Source organism: Schistocerca gregaria, chromosome 3 (assembly GCF_023897955.1).
Source record: "Schistocerca gregaria isolate iqSchGreg1 chromosome 3, iqSchGreg1.2, whole genome shotgun sequence".
Lineage (NCBI taxonomy): Eukaryota > Metazoa > Arthropoda > Insecta > Orthoptera > Acrididae > Schistocerca > Schistocerca gregaria.
Genome location: NC_064922.1, coordinates 395,918,877 through 395,940,014, shown reverse-complemented (window position 1 = coordinate 395,940,014; position 21,138 = coordinate 395,918,877).

Sequence of the window (21,138 nt, the reverse complement as noted above, 5' to 3'; positions counted from 1 at the left end):
TAGGCTTGAGATCTTATGTCAGCCACGCGAGTCCGGTGTCTGAGCGGCAAGCTGGCGGTTGGATTACAAAGTAAGCGGCTCTCCGACTCGGAAGCCAAAAGCATAACAAAGAGTTCATTATGCCGGTCCGGGCCCTACAGCAACGGCATTAGCATTATCTGGCACCACGAACGCACCACACTGTTGCTCCAGAATCGGTACTGGCAGCGAGTTTGATACTTGCGGCATACTTCGTGAGAATTGTAACACCAAAATGATGAACGTGACTGAAACGGACTTTAATCTATATGGGGCGTTCAGAGCACTGGGAAATCAAGTCACAATAAGCAAGTTTTGAGAAAAATAGACAAAGCTTTTGCTAAATAATTAACTACAGAAAAAAGTTTATACCACTTTAAAATATTTGAAGAATGACAGATATTTTGTATAATGGATTCTGGTACCGAAAAGGGGTAAATTAAAGTGCTTTTATATGTTACCTTGAATAGAAAAGTAAAATTTTAGGTCTGATTGCTCTCAAAGTATTGTACCCTTTATCTTCCTCTTCATGGAAGTATTCATGTTTTATTACAGAAACGATTTCTGGAATATATAATTATAGATGTGTTTGCTTATAATAAATTATCCAAAAAGGAAATTGCTTCAAATGGCTCTGAGCACTATGGGACTTAACATCTTCAAATGGCTCTGAGCACTATGGGACTTAATATCTGAGGTCATCCGTCCCCTAGAACTTAGAACTACTTAAACCTCACTAACCTAAGAACAAACACAGATCCATGCCCGCGGCAGGATTCGAACCTGCGACAGTAGCGGTCGCGTGGTTCCAGACTGAAGCGCCTATAACCGCTCGGCCACTCCGACCGGCAAAAAGGAAATTATGCAATTCAGATACAAAGAAAAACATATTCCCTTTTGCGTGCTTGCTCTCGCATAGCCACCAAAGTTCTTGTGTCAGTGTCACACACAGAAGGTTCTTCAAAAACCGGTGATACACAGGCGGAGTATATAGTAGTAAATCTTCTACGCCCTTTCTTTGCTCTTGTTACTGGTCGACATTTGGTATAAAAAGGGACCTGTTCTGAAAGCGGCTTGATAAATAGTACTTAGAAGTAGAAAACTTACTTGATTCCCTAGTGCTCTGAATGCCCGTTATCTACACCCATGTTCTGCAAACCATTGTGAAATGTATGACAGGGAGTATTTCACTCTCTGCCACGTATTGGGATTTATATCCATTCATTTCGTGTATGAAGGGGGAATGTAGCTGATTAAATGACTCTGCAGACGACATTCCTAGATTCTGAACCCAGTAATCGTTCTTGAAATTTTGTAAGCAGCCTTTCACAGGACAGTTTGGCGTCGACCTTCAAGCATCGATTAGTTTAGGTGCTTCAAAATTTCGTGACTGTCTCCGATAAGTCTAACGAACCTATCATCACTCTCTTAGATGCATTTAATGTCCACTCCTCGTTCGTATTTGGCTTTGGCCACTTGAACAATATTCTAGGATGGGACGCTTGAGTGTTTGCAAGCTTTTTTACGTCATCAGCGGACTAACAGAATTGTCCTAGTACCCTACGTCTCAACCTAAATCTGCCACCTGACTTACTAACGACTGAGCCTATGTGACCGTTCTATTTTAAATCCACGCAAATTGTTACATCTCGATGTATTTATAAGTTGTCTAATTTCACATGTAACTCGGTGATTTAGTAGAGTGTACAATTTTAAATTTCTGAACAAAAGCAAGATGCAAATTTTTGCACGACTTTGAAACCTATTCAAGGTGTGGTTCTGAACAAAAAGCAAGATGAAAATTTTTGCACCACTTTAAAAACCTATTCACGATGTGATTGGATACGTGTTCAGAAAGTACTTTACTGTGGTTAACTGCAAGAACTGCAAAAATTATAAGGTTGCTTTTAATGCCATCTGCCAGGTAATTAACATACAACGTTAACTGCAAAGGTCTCAACACACTTCTCCGGGGCACACCTGAGCTACCTACGGATTACTTGTACATCTGTCGGTGGTTCTCCTTTCACGATAACATGCTGTGCCCGCGGAAATTCTCCAACATTATGACCCTGGTTTCCGCCCTGAAGTACTCACCCATATGCTGTACGTGACCCATTAACAACGCAATCTGACCACGAGTATTAAGTTTAGGACATGGCAAATCGTTCACAAAGTGCAATGAAGAAAGATGGTTGGGGGGGGGGGGGAGGGGGGGTTCACTTGGAACTAACAGTTGAGATCTGAAATAGAACAATGACTGTAAGCACTATCCTATACAGGCTCATAGTGTTATAAGTTGGGCCTTATAGCCTCATTTAATTCAGGGCAAATGTGTTTTTCATTTGTGACCTACAGTGCCTAATAACCGGATAATACGAAATATTTAAAAACAAGGGTGTATACAGGGTGTTTCAAAAATGACCGGTATATTTGAAACGGCAATAAAAACTAAACGAGCAGCGATAGAAATACACCATTTGTTGCAATATGCTTGGGACAACAGTACATTTTCAGGCGGACAAACTTTCGAAATTACAGTAGTAACAATTTTCAACAACAGATGGCGCTGCAAGTGATGTGAAAGATATAGAAGACAACGCAGTCTGTGGGTGCGCCATTCTGTACGTCGTCTTTCTGCTGTAAGCGTGTGCTGTTCACAACGTGCAAGTGTGCTGTGGACAACATGGTTTATTCCTTAGAACAGAGGATTTTTCTGGTGTTGGAATTCCACCGCCTAGAACACCCTGTATATCTCGAATAAGATCTTTCGGGTGAGATAGTTCAGTAGAATTTAAGGATGATTAACGAAGAAATGGATAACAATCACACGTGTTCTGATGAGACCAAAAGCATAACAATTTCTACTACAAGCTTCAATGCAGAACGTATTACGCAAAGGTCACTATTCTACGTAACCGCAAGATACTCACTTGTGATTGCCCATCACACGGATGCGAGCCGTATTCTTGCTCTCTTGTAGTAATAGTGCTGAAAGCTGCTGTTCTAATAAGCCCATATCGAATGCACAAGACAAACGTCTAAATTACGTCTGCTCGGTGTCCTGCCCTGTCCTCTGCCATTTTAAGAGCTTTGTTCTTAAAATGCATGAGGAGTCCAACTGTGAAATACGCATCCAGTGCTCTGATTGGCCAGCACCTGTCAATGATTTCACGTCTCCCTAAGAGATTACTGCCAAGATTTGCTGATCCAACAGCTAGTGGCGGATCGTCTCTGAGATAACAAGTGACTTAGGCATGACGCACGAGTGTGCGATTCCTCGTGCTGCAAGTGGCTATTTCCACAGTTAATAATTTCTTCGACCTCCTCATATGGTCGTGTTTTCGTTAATAGGCATTGGTAGGGTACTAAGCAAACTGCATTTTGATAGTCAAGAAATACTGCATGTTGTGAGAGTACCTCCCTATAAGAGTGACCTCAAGCTGAGAAAGTAAGTGCAGCTAAGAGCGCTTTTCGTTATGACAACAAAACTAGGAGTCTAGGCGAGCGCACGTGTTTTGACTGCTACAGGGTGACAACTACTGAACTATATGAAATGAAGTCGTCATAACTTCTGAACGGCTTGCTTTAGGACCTTCAAACTGCACGGCTGGACCGCGGGTCACGATAAGAATTAGTATGCGCATGCATGATTTTGTTTAGCAACTAAGCCCATTTTCATTTGGATAAGAAAACTGGCGCATCTGGGTGACTGAGAATCCGCATTTCGTGGCCGAGAAGTCTCTCCACTCTCAACGGGTGACTGTGTGGAGTGCAATATCCAGTCACGGAAGTATCGGTGTGATATTCCTTGATGGAAAGGTGACTTCCGAACGGTACGTGAATGATTTGGGAGATGATTTCATTCCCATTATACAAAGCGACCCTGGTTTCGACAAGATGTGGTTCATATAAGACGGAGCTCGACCTCATCGAAACAGGAGACTGTTTGATGTCCTGGAGGAGCACTTTGGAGACCGTATTTTGGCTCTGGGGTACCCAGAGACCACTGGCAAGGGCCTCGATTGGCCGCCATGTTCTCCGGATCTGAACACATGCGGCTCCTTTTTGTGGGGCTGTATTAAAGGCAAGTTGTACAGCAATAACCCCAAAGCCACTGCTGAGCTGAAAACAGCCATTCAGGAGGCCATCGACCTCATCGATGTTCCGACATTTCAGCGGGCCATGCAGAATTTTGCTAATCGTCTCCGCCACATCATCACTAATGGTGGCAGGTACACCGAACATCTCATAACCTAAATCCGAATATCTGGTATGATCGGTGAGGAGTCCACTACACGCATCAAGCGGCTACACGGGTAGCTGTGTGGCGTGGACTGGGCGGTTTTTTTTAGTTTAGATGGCCTCGGGCAAGTACAGAAAGGGCAACAGCTTCAAAGGGTTCGGGGCAAAGTCAGGACATGCGGGGACCAAGCAGCAATCGGTATTGTAATTGTAAACTGTCGAAGCTGCATTGGTAAAGTACCGGAACTTCAAGTGCTGATAGAAAGCATCGAAGCTGAAATCGTTATAGGTACAGAAAGCTTGCTGAAGCCAGAGATAAATTCAGCCGAAATTTTTACAAAGGCACAGACGGTGATTACAAAGGATAGATTGCATGCAACCGGTGGTGGCGTGTTTGTCGCTGTTAGTAGTAGATTATCCTGTAGTGAAGTAGAAGTGGATAGTTCCTGCGAAATATTATGGGTGGAGGTTACACTCAACAACCGAGCTAGGTTAATAATTGGCACCTTTTACCGACCTCCCGACTCAGCAGCATTAGTGGCAGAACAGCTGCGAGAAAATTTGGAATACATTTCACATAAATTTTCTCAGCATATTATAGTCTTAGGTGGAGATTTGAATTTACCAGATATAGACTGGGATACTCAGATGTTTAGGACGGGTGGTAGGGACAGAGCATCGAGTGACATTATACTGAGTGTACTATCCGAAAATTACCTCGAACAATTAAACAGAGAACCGACTCGTGGAGATAACATCTTGGACCTCCTCATAACAAACAGACCCGAACTTTTCAACTCTGTAAGCGCAGAACAGGGAATCAGTGATCATAAACGCCGTTGCAGCATCCCTGAATATGGAAGTTAATAGGAATATAAAAAAGAGAGGAAGGTTTATCTGTTTAGCAAGAGTAATAAAAGGAAGATTTCAGACTGCCTAACGGATCAAAACGAAAATTTCTGTTCCGACACTGACAATGTTGAGTGTTTATGAAAAAAGTTTAAATCAATTGTAAAATGCGTTTTAGGCAGGTACGTGCCGAGTAAAACTGAGGGACGGGAAAAACCCACCGTGGTTCAACAATAAAGTTAGGAAACTACTGCGGAAGCAAAGAGAGCTTCACTCCAAGTTCAAACGCAGCCAAAACCTCTCAGACAAACAGAACCTAAACGATGTCAAAGTTAGCGTAAGGAGGGTTATGCGTGAAGCGTTCAGTGAATTCGAAAGTAAAATTCTATCTACCGACTTGACAGAAAATCCTAGGAAGTTCTGGTCTTACGTTAAATCAGTAAGTGGCTCGAAACAGCATATCCAGACACTCCGGGATGATGATGGCTTTGAAACAGAGGATGACACGCGTAAAGCTGACATACTAAACACCTTTTTCCAAAGCTGTTTCACAGAGGAAGACAGCACTGCAGTTCCTTCTCTAAATCCTCGCACAAACGAAAAAATGGCTGACATCGAAATAAGTGTCCAAGGAATAGAAAAGCAACTGAAATCACTCAACAGAGGAAAGTCCACTGGACCTGACGGAATACCAATTCGATTCTACACAGAGTACGCGAAAGAACTTGCCCCCCTTCTAACAGCCGTGTACCGCAAGTCTCTAGAGGAACGGAAGGTACCAAATGATTGGAAAAGAGCACAGGTAGTCCCAGTCTTCAAAAAGGGTCGTCGAGCAGATTCAGAAAACTATAGACCTATATCTCTGACGTCGATCTGTTGTAGAATGTTAGAACATGTTTTTTGCTCGAGTATCATGTCGTTTTTGGAAACCCAGAATCTACTCTGTAGGAATCAACATCGATTCCGGAAACAGCGATCGTGTGAGACCCAACTCGCTTTATTTGTTCATCAGACCCAGAAATTATTAGATACAGGCTCCCAGGTAGATGCTATTTTCCTAGACTTCCGGAAGGCGTTCGATACAGTTCCGCACTGTCGCCTGATAAACAAAGTAAGAGCCTACGGAATATCAGACCAGCTGTGTGGCTGGATTGAAGAGTTTTTAGCAAACAGAACACAGCATGTTGTTATCAATGGAGAGACGTCTACAGACGTTAAAGTAACCTCTGGCGTGCCACATGGGAGTGTTATGGGACCATTGCTTTTCACAATATATATAAATGACCTAGTAGATAGTGTCGGAAGTTCGATGCGGCATTTCGCGGATGATGCTGTACTATACAGAGAAGTTGCAGTATTAGAAAATTGTAGCGAAATGCAGGAAGATCTGCAGCGGATAGGCACTTGGTGTAGGAGTGGCAACTGACCCTTAACATAGACAAATGTAATGTGTTGCGAATACGTAGATACGATATATGATAGCGGAACAAACACTGGTAGCAGTTACTTCTGTTAAATATCTGGGAGTATGCGTGCGGAACGATTTGAAATGGAATGATCATATAAAATTAATTGTTGGTAAGGCGGGTACTAGGTTGAGATTCATTGGGAGAGTCCTTAGAAAATGTAGTCCATCAACAAAGGAGGTGGCTTACCAAACACTCGTTCGACCTATACTTGAGTATTGCTCATCAGTGTGGGATCCGTACCAGATCGGGTTGACGGAGCAGATAGAGAAGTTCCAAAGAAGAGCGGCGCGTTTCGTCACAGGGTTATTTGGTAACCGTGATAGCGTTACGGAAATGTTTAGCAAACTCAAGTGGCAGACTCTGCAAGAGAGGCGCTCTGCATCGCGGTGTAGCTTGCTCGCCAGGCTTCGAGAGGGTGCGTTTCTGGATGAGGTATCGAATATACTGCTTCCCCCTACTTACACCTCCCGTGGAGATCACGAATGTAAAATTAGAGAGATTCGAGCGCGCACGGAGGCTATCAGACAGTCGTTCTTCCCGCGAACCATACGCGACTGGAACAGAAAAGGGAGTTAATGACGATGGCACGTAAAGTGCCCTCGGCCACACACCGTTGGGTGGCTTGCGGAGTATGAATGTAGATGTAGATGTAGATGTAGATGATGTTTACTTGTTGAATTAAGTGTGTGCACACCGTAGTTTGTAACTAATACACGTTTTTTTTATCAAGTTCAATATTGTTGATACACTTGTTGACTGTTTTTCCATATAATCACCATCCCTGGCGCCGAAAGTCAACCAAAATTATGCCTTTCCGGTGGAAAAACACTAAGGTCATGATATTTTTTTTGCCGGAAATACTGGTTTTGAAATTTTTTGTGGATGGGGAATTGGCGACTTTTGTTGCAGGAGTGTAATGAGCCACCAACGTTACGCCTCCAATCACAACAGAGCTCAGAAAATCCTCACCTGACAGTTCAAGTGGCACAAATAACTCGCGGGCGCTTCTGAGCCTATTTCTCTTGTGCTGCTCTGCCAGCTGTTTTGGGAACCGTATTTCGCAGTTTCCAATATCCCGGCGTTTCTTTGAGTGTCTCGTATAAGAGAGTTCTGGAGAGTTGCAGAAATTTCATCCACTGCCAATCAGAGGACTTCATCAACAATTTCCTTTACTTTTAGCTCCAACTCATCAGTCAGATTGGAAGGACTTCCACTTCTCTCTACGTCATGAAGATTTGTTCTGCCTCCACTAAATTCCCCATCACTTAAACACATGCGTTCTGTTAATAACATCTACGCAATAAACCGTTTTCATTCACCAAAAAAATCCACGGATAGGGCTTACTGAGTACTATCAGAATAAAATAGCAGGCGTCTTGAAAACACTATGTATTTTAAATTACAGGCCCGACTACGCATTCCGAGCAAAAAACGACTATTTTCAGCAAAATAATTAATAAAACACTGGAAGAATCTGCAGAACAGTGAAGTAAAAAAAAAATGGTTCAAATGGCTCCGAGCACTATGGAACTTAACATCTGAGGGCATCAGTCCCTTATAACTTAGAACTACTTAAACCTAACTAACCTAAGGACATCACTCACATCCATGCCCGAGGCAGGATTCGAACCTGCGATCGTAGTAGTCCCGCGGTTCCGGACTGAAGCGTCTAGAACCACTCGGACACCGCGGCCGGCAGTAGTGAAGTAAACTTAGACATTAATGTAGAAATTATTTAGTTTTATTTGTTTACATTTACTAACAACAAAGCAGCATAAAATAACGTTTATAAGAAAATCTCAATCTATCAACGAATTGTTTAACTTCTGAAAAAAGCATGAGGAGCAAAGAAAATCGTAGGAAATTTACATGCAACTTGATGGATAATATATATGGATAGAATAAAAGAAACAGTTTTTATGCATGTTCTGGAACATGGAAGTATGTGAACTTGACTCAGGAATATATGATAGGTTAAACAGACGGCAATCATTTTGCTTTGGTGCACTGCACTCGTCAATTGGGCGCAAGAGAGGAAGTCGATTACCAGAAATCGAGCTGTGAAGTACGTAGAGCGATAAGTAGGTCGCATTCCGATAGTGTCTAGAAATTTTCTAAATCTGAAATGGGGACTTCTAATTTTTCGCACATTGACAGTGAATACTATTTCAGCTTGAGAACTCAGAGTAACTCACGTTATATGAAAGCTGGAACTTTTCTGCGATTATTTGCGAGTGATCTGATGATTTTTAACTGTTTCACAAATGAGGAGTTTTAATTTAAAAACTTGCGCCAAATGAACTTCAATTTTTTTTTCGAGATTTTGCCGGAATTTTATGCGATACTTAGCACAACATACTGCTCTGGTTTTTCTATGAGCTCTCGTACAGTCCTATCTTTAATACACTGATAAACAATTATTGAGATTGCACAATTTTAAAAAGAGAGTGAATAATCTCAGTTTTTCTTAAGTCATAAAATACTGCGAGTTGTTAACATTATTTGTCACTGCATATTTCAGCCTTCATATTGTTATGAACTTATTGTGACTAGCTTTTTGAACGTAATTGCGAAAAATTCGTTTGGTTGGCCCTTAGGCAGTAACGTAGCCAAATTATAAAAAACCAACCATGCATTCTAAAAACCACTGTGACGTTACCTAATGTACACTCCTGGAAATGGAAAAAAGAACACATTGAGACCGGTGTGTCAGACCCACCATACTTGCTCCGGACACTGCGAGAGGGCTGTACAAGCAATGATCACACGCACGGCACAGCGGACACACCAGGAACCGCGGTGTTGGCCGTCGAATGGCGCTAGCTGCGCAGCATTTGTGCACCGCCGCCGTCAGTGTCAGCCAGTTTGCCGTGGCATACGGAGTTCCATCGCAGTCTTTAACACTGGTAGCATGCCGCGACAGCGTGGACGTGAACCGTATGTGCAGTTGACGGACTTTGAGCGAGGGCGTATAGTGGGCATGCGGGAGGCCGGGTGGACGTACCGCCGAATTGCTCAACACGTGGGGCGTGAGGTCTCCACAGTACATCGATGTTGTCGCCAGTGGTCGGCGGAAGATGCACGTGCCCGTCGACCTGGGACCGGACCGCAGCGACGCACGGACGCACGCTAAGACCGTAGGATCCCACACAGTGCCGTAGGGGACCGCACCTCCACTTCCCAGCAAATTAGGGACACTGTTGCTCCTGGGGTATCGGCGAGGACCATTCGCAACCGTCTCCATGAAGCTGGGCTACGGTCCCGCACACCGTTAGGCCGTCTTCCGCTCACGTCCCAACATCGTGCAGCCCGCCTCCAGTGGTGTCGCGACAGGCGTGAATGGAGGGACGAATGGAGACGTGTCGTCTTCAGCGATGAGAGTCGCTTCTGCCTTGGTGCCAATGATGGTCGTATGCGTGTTTGGCGCCGTGCAGGTGAGCGCCACAATCAGGACTGCATACGACCGAGGCACACAGGGCCAACACCCGGCATCATGGTGTGGGGAGCTATCTCCTACACTGGCCGTACATCTCTGGTGATCGTCGAGAGGACACTGAATAGTGCACGGTACATCCAAACCGTCATCGAACCCATCGTTCTACTATTCCTAGACCGACAAGGGAAGTTGCTGTTCCAACAGGACAATGCACGTCCGCATGTATCCCGTGCCACCCAACGTGCTCTAGAAGGTGTAAGTCAACTACCCTGGACAGCAAGATCTCCGGATCTGTCCCCCATTGAGCATGTTTGGGACTGGATGAAGCGTCGTCTCACGCGGTCTGCACGTCCAGCACGAACGCTGGTCCAACTGAGGCGCCAGGTGGAAATGGCATGGCAAGCTGTTCCACAGGACTACATCCAGCATCTCTACGATCGTCTCCATGGGAGAATAGCAGCCTGCATTGCTGCGAAAGGTGGATATACACTGTACTAGTGCCGACATTGTGCATACTCTGTTGCTTGTGTCTATGTGCATGTGGTTCTGCCAGTGTGATCATGTGATGTATCTGACCCCAGGAATGTGTCAATAAAGTTTCCCCTTCCTGGGACAATGAATTCACGGTGTTCTTATTTCAATTTCCAGGAGTGTATATTTAGGCCAGTGAGTAGTTGCTTCTCTAACCAGCATTTTATAAGAGCAAACCAAAGCGGCCTTAGTTGATGTTGCTCGTACCTTAGGTAATTAGGCTATTCACGGCTTTGTTTAAAAATAATGGCCCGATAATATCGTGGAGTCGAGTCACACGGCTGCTTTCATACCCAGCAGCTAACTTAGTTCAAATGGCTCTAGGCACTATGGGTCTTAACATCTGAGGTCAACAGTCCCCTATACTTAGAACTACTTAAAACTAAATAACCTAAGGACATCACACACATCCATGCCCGAAGCAGGATTCGAACCTGCAGCTAACTTGCTGTAAGTATTAACCTGTAGCTGTGATTCTGCAGTCAAATAGTACATGCACTGTATAGAATTGCGAATTAATAAAATAAATCGAAATATTAAGAAAAACACAAATGAACAATTATTAAAAAGTGTTCTACTGTATCATAAGTAACTGATGTAGAAAGTATCAGAGAATAACATTATTAAATACAGTAAAGTTGCGTTGAGATCGTTACAAGACTGTTAGCAGAATCCCCAAACTAAATAGTCACTAAAGAAACATGAAAAACTAAGTCATTTTCAGATCACAATAAACGAAACATTCTCCAGCTGAAAATAATTCAGAGTTCAGCACTACAATTTACATCATTACACATGAAACGCAATGAGTAAAAACTCTTACTCTGTCAACTCTCATTTCCGAAAGTGATCGGAAGACGTTTAATTCTGCACTGGAGGACTTTCAAACCTCGTGAAAGCTAGAAACTCTTCATAAACGGCAGTACGCCACCTGTAATCTATCACTAACGCTACTGAATAACACATGTTAGCACAGGCAGGAATGCCCTCTTCCAGCTCAAACGTAAAGTCCAGAATCACTCCCTCGAGTGCACCCCTAAAAGGGTCTGTCTGCACTTGACTCCAGTCATGTTGCGTCACTGTCTACTTCTCCATTGGCTGAACGCCGTCCCCACAAAAAAATATGTCGTTCTTACGTTATACAGACATGGTTTTGAGTCATCTTTAGCAATTTCTCCTCTAACCTGATCTAGTACAACAATTTTAAATAAACCTATTTTGTAAGCATTCGGTCACACTTACACAATTTACAATAAAAATAAATAATACTTTGTTCATGCATAAATAAGTTAGTATTCTTACACAAGTGCACTCATATTAAATGACAACATTTTGTCTTAAAATATTGTTTAAACAATTATTTATGTCTGTTCAGCAGAAGCTTCTTTTGGCACTCTTTTCAATGGTGGTGTCAGCTAACACACGACATCTTAAATTACCATGGTTTTGTATTATCGACAGAAATTATATTTAAATAAGTCATTGCCAAAATAGTAACTTGTTCCTTAAATAACTACACATTATAGTAAAATATGAGGAGTTATGCTGGATTCAGTTGATGTATTATTGTGGATATGATGTTGTGAAAAACATTTGCTTAATCAAAAGAATATAAGAACTTAATAAATAAAATAGACACAGACACGTAACTTCCAGGGATGATGTTATAGAGCAATGCTATCATTTGAAATATCATATGGTGAAATCGTATGAAGCGTTTATAAGTTGTTAATTCTAAGGTTAATTGTGACAATATTTAGTCACTGTTAATTATTAACTTTTGTAGTGTTTAAGATACTCAACACATTATTATGTCATTGGACGCACGTCATTCTTTCTGAAAACTCAGATGTATTCGGATTTTCACTGTTATGTAACGGTCATTTATTTTAGAATTTCTGAAAGTTGTAAGTAGCCATATTTCACTCTGGCTGACACTGCTATTTCTGGTGCATCGTTTGTTCTTCAGCTAAGTGAGCAACTGCCGTCCAGATTCCCTGCACTGGGGATTTTCCCATTTCTGGCCATGCTGACCGCCTTCGTACCTGGGCAGGGTGGTACTGGTCGCTTTACTGGACCAGCCACAACATGCTCTAGGCCCCGGGTTCGCCATCAAGCATTCAGCTACATAAACAAATTTATCTCACCTAGTACCATTCTAGACCGCCAAATTGCTCGCCTGAATATGTGCAGCATTACGCCAGGAAGTCATTTTAATTAACAACACAGGTCAACGATGGAAAAACTTTTTTGCTGAAAATACCTTATTCTTATGTTTTTTAGAGTGGGAAATCCAAATATGATACTTAAAAAACTATATCACCCACCATTTCTTCACATTTCACAGTTAAATTCATTAAATTAAGCGATTTTGAAGGAATTTAACAGCTTTTATATAGTCAAAATAATTTAAGAAAGAGATGTAATGAATGTAGATGACTTTGGTAGCACTGCTGAAAAACATTTGCTGTCAAAAAAGATCAATTCTATTTTGGCGTTAACAGATGGTGTTTTGTTTACTGTCAGCCTAACCTCACTTTCCCATTTCCTGTACATGTGCTCAGTACAATGTCTAATCGTGGTTGTAAAACCTCTGATCACAGTTTTTGTTATATTTGTGGTGAATTTGTAATTACAAAACACCAAAAAAACATTACACACTTTGTGAAAAAGGTTTATACATCACACTTGCTGATCAAGATAAATCTTGGGGTATGTAATGCGTGTGTTGAAGATCTGAGAAAATGGTCCAAAAAATAGAAAAAAGCCTTTAGATTTGCTGTTCCTACGATACTGAGGGAGCCAAGAAATCAATCCAATGATTGCTACTTTTGCAGTGTTGATGGTACTGGTCATAATTCGAAAAACTAGAAAGTAATAAGCTACTCTAACCTTCCGTTCGCCATCTGACCAGTAGTGCATGGTGAAGATTTGCCGGTTCCTAAACCACCAAATGATTTAAATTCTATTCCAACAGAAGTATTTTCTGATGTGCAATGTGATTTAGATGAACTAGATGATGATAAATTCCATTTTAATACAGAGAGTCTAGAGCCCAAACTGCTTACTCAGACTGAGCTTAACGATTTGGTTAGGGATCTGGGCTTAACGAAAAAGCTGAATTTCTTGGCTCTAGATTAAAATAAAACAATTTACTGGCAGTTGGAACCAGCATATGCATGTGTAGAAAGAGAGAACAGTATTTTTCCAAGTTTTTGCAACAAGAAGGTGATTTAGAGTACTGCTCAGACACACCCAGTTTGATGAATGAGTTTGGTACTTAATAAAAAAAGGAAGACAGGAGGCTGTTTATTAATTCATCCAAAACTAGTTTAAAGGCTGTTTTATTATACACTGGTAACATGTATGCATCTATACCTGTTGGACATTCTGTACAAATGACACAAAACTATGAAAACCTGAAAATAGTGCTAAATAAAATAGGCTAATCTGCTTATGATTGGATGATGTGTAGCGATCTAAAATTAACATGCATGCTCCTTGGTGAGCAAGGTGGCTTTACCAAATTTCCATGTTTCGTGTGTGAATGGGACAGTAGGGCTAGGGGTCAACTGGCCTGTGAGGGAGTCTTTAAAACCGGGTGAGAAGAACATTCTACTCAAAAACCTTGTAGAGCCAAAAAACGTACTTCTACCACCTCTACATATAAAGTTAGGCTTAGTGAGCTTGTAAAGACTTTGCCTAAAGATGGACCATTTTTAAGTATTTTCCAAAAGTTTTCACACCTTTCAGTATCTAAACTAAAAGATGGCGTCTTTGTCGGACCTGACTTTAGAAAATTGATGTTTGATGTTAACTTTGAATCCACAAGACCTTAAATGAGAAAGAAGCTAGAGTATCATTCGAGCAAGTCGTTCCAAAGTTCTTAGGGCATGAAAAACACCCAGAATATGTTTGTATTACAGCGACAACGTTAAAGAAGTGGATAATTTCAGGATGCCTAATGAGCATGAAAGTTCACTATTGGAACACTCACCTTGATTACTTCCCAGAGAATATGGGGCATGTTAGTGAGGTGCAAGGAGAGCGTTTTCACCAGGACATTAAAGTGAAGGAAAAACGCTACCAATGCCGCTGGAACACCAAACACGATGGGGGACTACTGTTGGTCACTTCACTGAGAAGTTCAGCGAGTAGAAAAAGCTACACAAGAAGCATCAAAGAAAAAAGAGAAAGTAAATACAAACCAATTCCAGCTGACAAGTGAAATCTCTATTAACACATACCATTGTTTTAAATAGCTTACTGTAAATTTAAACCATGCTCATGTTGTAACAAAGCGTTTCATTATTTTCCGCATTTACCATATAGCATAGGATATTTCTCGAAAACTATGGGTGATACAAAAAAGCTAAGGCTAGATTTGAATTGAGCTCGTAAAAATCTGTAAAGATCAGATATGAAAGTAAAAAAAGTTATTCAAAAAAAATTTTCTCTGGCCTGTGTAAATCGAGAGAACCTTGTGGGGTCTCAAGAGCTAAAACAGAACAAATTTTTAGGACTTATATTTAATGACAATCACCTCTCAATCTACCTGACTGCTTTGATCCTTGCATGCAGGATGTCAACTGAGGAAAGTATTTTTGTTTTATGTGATCATTGTTTTTGCAATGTCCAAGTTAGGTGCACATGAAGATATGCATGGGGTACGACAACAGAGCTGTACATTGTCTAAAATTCTGAGGAACCGCTATGGTGAGAAACATGCTCGTCCCACAATTACAGCTTTCAAACACTGTGGCGTGTCGCTCTTATGATTGGCGAATAATCAACAGTGATTGTGGATCGTGACAGAGACGTTAATTAAAAATCAAATCTCAGAGATGATCGATTGGTGACATGGCTCTCAAATGTAATTTCCGTCTTATTTCGAAGAAGTCTAGCACTACTTTCACCAAATATTTCCAGACCTTATCCTGTTGAAATTCCCCATAAGCATTTGCCTCAATGAGGAACACTGACTTGGGCTCTAAAACAACCAGCATTTAGCAGTAGTTGTACAGATTGTCTTCAATATATAGAAGACGAGACTGCATTTAGTAATGAGTGGACAGTTGAAAACCCCACTGGCACGTGATTAACACACAAACCGTGTTCTGAGATTCATAGCCACTTACAAGGAACCCCTTGACTGCAAGCTGTCAAAATGTCAATGGTGTTTACGGCGTATTGTCTACAATGCAACCACAATAGGGACTGCTAACGGCAACAGGGGGAGGGACTGGAGTTACCCAATGGTGAGCGCAGCATGAGGTTACGGAGTATAGAACTGTTTAGACGACAAGGAACTCGCAACAGGCTGCAGTGCTAGAGGTGTTGATACAAAGCAGAGCAATGGCGACGATATACAAATCAGACATTTCTTTATATTTGCAATTGTTGCCGAAGTTGACATTTCATCAGGAAAGGACCCAAGTATAGTGCAGTGTGAGAAATAAGTGGCATCTCAAAGACGAGTCGGTGAAATGTGTGGTCTTCTATACACTCGACTGTGAGAACAAGGTACATAAGGAGTACAATGATGACGAAACGTGACGAACAAGTTAAAGCGATATTGAAACAGATGTCGACCCTTGTAGTTCATCAGCCCTGTCGTACAGTGAGGCACAAATCTCATCTCCAGTGAAATATAGTAAACAACGATCGTTTTCGAAGAAGCAGGTAGTAAACGTAATTACGTGCATGGAAGACTGTCCGCATATTAGTAAAAAAACAATTATGAATTTTGAACAGATTTCGAGTAAGTCCGCAGCAATATGACCGTGTAATGCATTAGAAAAACTAAGAATATTCCACGGAGGACAAGGCCCTCTTGTTACAAAAACTGGTGTTCCCGAGTTTCACGGATGGTCGATACAATTTACAGGATGTGCATGATAATGACCTACTACGTTATAAACAGCAAATTGTGCGCGACATACAGTACAGGTTTCAAGGGAAGCAGTGGATGGTTGTATAACTTCAAACAGTGGCACAGGATTGGAAGACGTAAAATAACGAAATTTCAAACAAAGCATCAGCTTGATGATACGCAGCAAACTGCGGAATCGGCCCAACAATTTGTAGTTAAGATAAACTCACTCCATCGTTTAACAAGTACACTCATGTTCAGAAAAAGCAGAACACCTGCAGTGACTAGATATAGGACTAATATATTCAGAAGACACCTAAATTAATATGTTCTGCAGAAATGTTATCATTTTAGTCACCTCGGATCAGCAGGTGTCCAGTTGCCTAGCAGGCACAGGGTCCGCCAAGGACCCTAATAAATTATTCCAAGCGTTATGGCATCGACTCGTGTAAGGCGCAAATGGCGTGTTCTGTGGTGCATGATTCGTGATGCATTCACCTAGTTCCGAAGTCCATCGGTCGTGTTTGGCACTGGGTCACAGCGCTGCACCCCCCACTTCATCATATCCCACACAATTTAGATTGGCGACAAGTCTGGTGGATCGAGCGAGGTGGCGTAGTGGTTAGCAGACTGGACTCGGATTCGGGAGGACGACGGTTTAAACCCGAGTCCGGCCGTCCTGATTCAGGTTTTCCGTGATTTCCCTAAATCGCTTCAGGCAGCTGCCAGTATGGTTCCTTTGAAAGGGCGCACCCGACTTCTTACCTTCCCCATCGTTCTTAATTCGATAGGAGCGATGATCTCGCCCGTTGGTCCCCTCCCCCAAATCAACCAACCAACCAAGTCTAGTGATCTGGCGAGCCAGGGCAAAAAGCTAACGTCCTGTGACACCAAGAAGGCACGTGTTTGTGCAGTAACATGTGGCCGTGCGTTGTCTTGCTGAAAAATGGCGTCTGGGGTGCTTTGCAGAAAGGATGTGGCTACGGGGCACAGGATGTCACTCATGTAGGTCACACTAGTCACATTGCTCTGGAGACTCACCAGCTGTGACTTTTGGTTGCACCCAATGTCACCCCACACCATAAGACCTTCAGTTGGCGCTCTATGTCTGGTGACAATGCTTCACTGTGAAGGGGCTCCCACTGTCTGCGCCGAACCAAAACCCGGCCATCACTTTAAAAGCTATGTGATGCCACTCGGTCCCTAGTGACGTCTTTCCACACACTATTGCCGTCTAGCACGTATCTGCGTAACCAAAAGTAGGCAGAGAAGCATACGACGTTTACGTGACCCATGACGTAATAAACGGCGAAAGAATGTAACCCCTGATAATGTAAGATGTGTTACACTGTTCCATTGTAGCACAAGAGCCGGGGAGGACGTAGGTTTGTCCTGAAATGCCATTCGGATGAGGTGTCGGTCTTTTCAGGAAGTGGTCTAGGTGGTTCTCCCTGACCCGTCTCGTCGTTTTCTATGGGCTTCCGTGAACCATTCTGAACACAGCCGTTGCGCTGCCGAAACACTTCGTGCTACACTAGCACCAATTTCTCATGCAAATAATGCACCCTCTTTCAATATCACTGATTTAACGGTACGTTTCGGATATCCCGTCTGCGAGGCATCCTGCACGTCTGCTCAAGCCACACTGATCCATTACCTTCGGTTTATAGCGACAACGAGAGCCGCAGGCAGATTTTACTGGTAGGTGGTGTCGCGTCGCGATATCGATGCTAACCTTGAACACAAAGACCAGCATGCTTCAGATGTTAATCATTTCTGTAGAACATACTAATGCACATGTCCTGTGAATATGAACGTCCTATCTCTTGTTGTATAAGGTGTTCTGTGTTTTCTGAACATGAGTGTAATTTGGTTTCAGCTCCGACCAATCGGGGTTTGAAGAGGAAATGCATATTAAAGGAACCCTGGAAATGAGAGACACCAAGAGAGTTGTATAAAGATCAAATAACATCAATGCTTTAACGCATTCGTACGAAATTTTGCCGTTTGTTAAGCTGGATGACGGGATAGTTATCTATTGTGCTGCGAGAAATTGGAGGTGCTCTGCCCCCTTCGATTCTTTGTCGTCTGCATGATCTCGCAACGACAGTAGAAAATATTTCCGTGAGAGAAAGCAAAAGTGAGGAAACGAACGTAACAGAACTACAGCTTTGGTAAGGGCGCTGCTTTTGGCCGAAACCTGGTCAAAGTTATCTGCTTTTTCTTGATTCCTGGTCTGTATTAAAAATCTTACTCCTGTAGAGCAAACTTCCCCCCTGAAAAGTGTGAGACATTGCCATTCATACCACCTGGAACCACCGAACAAATTCAGCCTCTGAATGTATGTTTCTTTTCCGTCCTATGAAACCTATTAACGCACTATGTGCACCTACGGCTTGAAGTACAACCATCTTCACGATAACCTCTACGACAGAGTGTCTCGCAGACGTTTGGACGCCATCGCATTGCATCAGTTCTCATCATACCGTTACGCCAATATGATTCTATTAGCATTCTTTAAGAGTTGGTACCCAGCTGAACATCCAGCATGGTTTGTAGCTCGCTAGTTGTTCGCCTTCGATCTTGGTGGCGCGAATCTTTGTGAGCACTGGGAAGCGCCATTTTTCATTTAGTGTTCATGGTGCAAGGTAATGGTTTGTTCTGAAAAGCTCTTGAATGTCGACGATGTCCATTCCGTGAAGTGCAACAAACACATTCCATAGAAAGTTGATCTTTGTATCTCCTGGACACTGATTTTCTGTCGCCATCCTGTTGCACCTGGTGAGTCATTCGCTACTAATATTTTTCCTGAAATAACTGTTAACACAACACTTTCAAATAAGCCTTTTTAACGACTGAACTTGTGACCCTGCAATCAAGGGGTTCCTCGTCAGTTCGATGCAAATGTGTGAAGCAAGTAGGCAACCATCTTACAGAGATGCACTCGTGCTTCCTACAGCCAACTGAGCGAGTTTGGAAGAGGTCACATCTTGGCGGGATGGTCCTTCCGGAGAATTACCGTACATGTTTGACCTTCCGGATTAGTTTTGTAACGATGCTGATGTCAGTGGCCACACCCGTAGACGAGGTATTGGACTTCCACTCAGTACAGACGCCCGCTAGGAACGTCGTAAGAGCAACAGTCGCAAATCGTACAGCTACCACAGTACACGTAAGAGGGCGTCTGAACCCAACGTGTCAACACAAATTGTAGCTAACCGGTTATTAGTAATACGACTACGGTAGGAACACCTGTCTTTCATTCACGCCACAGCATCGACGTGCACGGCTCGGCTAGTGCCGTCAAAAGACCATTTGGAAGAAGGAATGGCGCGCTGTGGTCTTCACCGATGAAAGATTCCGCCTGCACGAAAGTGACGGTCGTTTGCGCGTAGCGTGCAACGTAGACATGGGTGACCGCTGTCTCGTAGAGTGCATTCGTCCACAACACACTGGCCCCAACACAGGTCTTACGGTCTGCAGTGCGATATGTTGCAACTCCCGTTCATCGTTGGTGTTTCCGGAGGGGATGCTACACAGCGTTCAGCACTGTAGAATGTCATTAGACCCGTTCTTTTCCGTTCTTATAAGAAAAGCTGATGTGTTGTTCCAACTGGATAATGCTCGCCCATATATTGCCCCCTAAACTCAAGGTGCTCTATAAGACGTGCAGCAACTTCTCTGGCCAGCGCGCTCTCCAATAGAGCACGTGTTGAGTATGATGGGACGAGAAATGATTCATGCGATTTGTCAAAGCAACTGTTACAGAACAACGTGAACAGGTCGAGCAGGCGTGGCATAACGTATCTCAGGACAATATTCGCCATTTGTACGATCGAGTGGATGCTAGAGTCAGCGCCTGCATTGCCACCGGTGGAGCCTGCATCACGTACTAATATGGGTGTGTACATGTGCTATTGATCTGTAGATGTAATTATGTCATGTACTCCATATGCGCTGTTGCAACAATAAACCTCGAGTGAACTGGAAAGCTCTTGAAGGGTGTCCTGAAACGTCCTGTCTTGGTACAGCTTGTGGAATTTACACTCCTGGCCATTAAAATTGCTACACCAAGAAGAAATGCAGATGATAAACGGGTATGCACTGGACAAATATTTTATACTGGAACTGACATGTGATTTGGGTGCATAGATCCTGAGAAATCAGTACTCAGAATAAACCACCTCTGGCCGTAATAACGGCCTTTATACGCCTGGGCATTGATTCAAACAGGATGTCGTGTACAGATACAATTGCCCATACACCTTCAACATGATACCACAGTTCATTAAGAGTAGTGACTGGCGTATTGTGACGAGCCAGTTGCTCGGCCACCAAAGACCAGACGTTTTCAATTGGTAAGAAATTTGGAGAATGTGCTGGCCAGGGCAGCAGTCGAACATGTTCTTTTTCCAGAAAGGCCTGTACAGGACCTGAAACTTGCGGTCGTGCATTATCCAGCTGAAATGTAGGGTTTCACAGGGATCGAATGAAGGGTGAAGCCACGGGTCGTAACACATCTGAAATGTAACGCCCACTGTTCAAAGTGCGTCAATGCGAACAAGAAGTGACCGAGACGTGTAACCAGTGGCACCCCATACCATCACGCCGGGTGATACGCCAGTACGGCGATGAAGAATACACGCTTCCAATGTGCGTTCAAGGCGATGTCGCCAACACAGATGCGACCAGCATGATGCTCAAAACACAACCTGGAT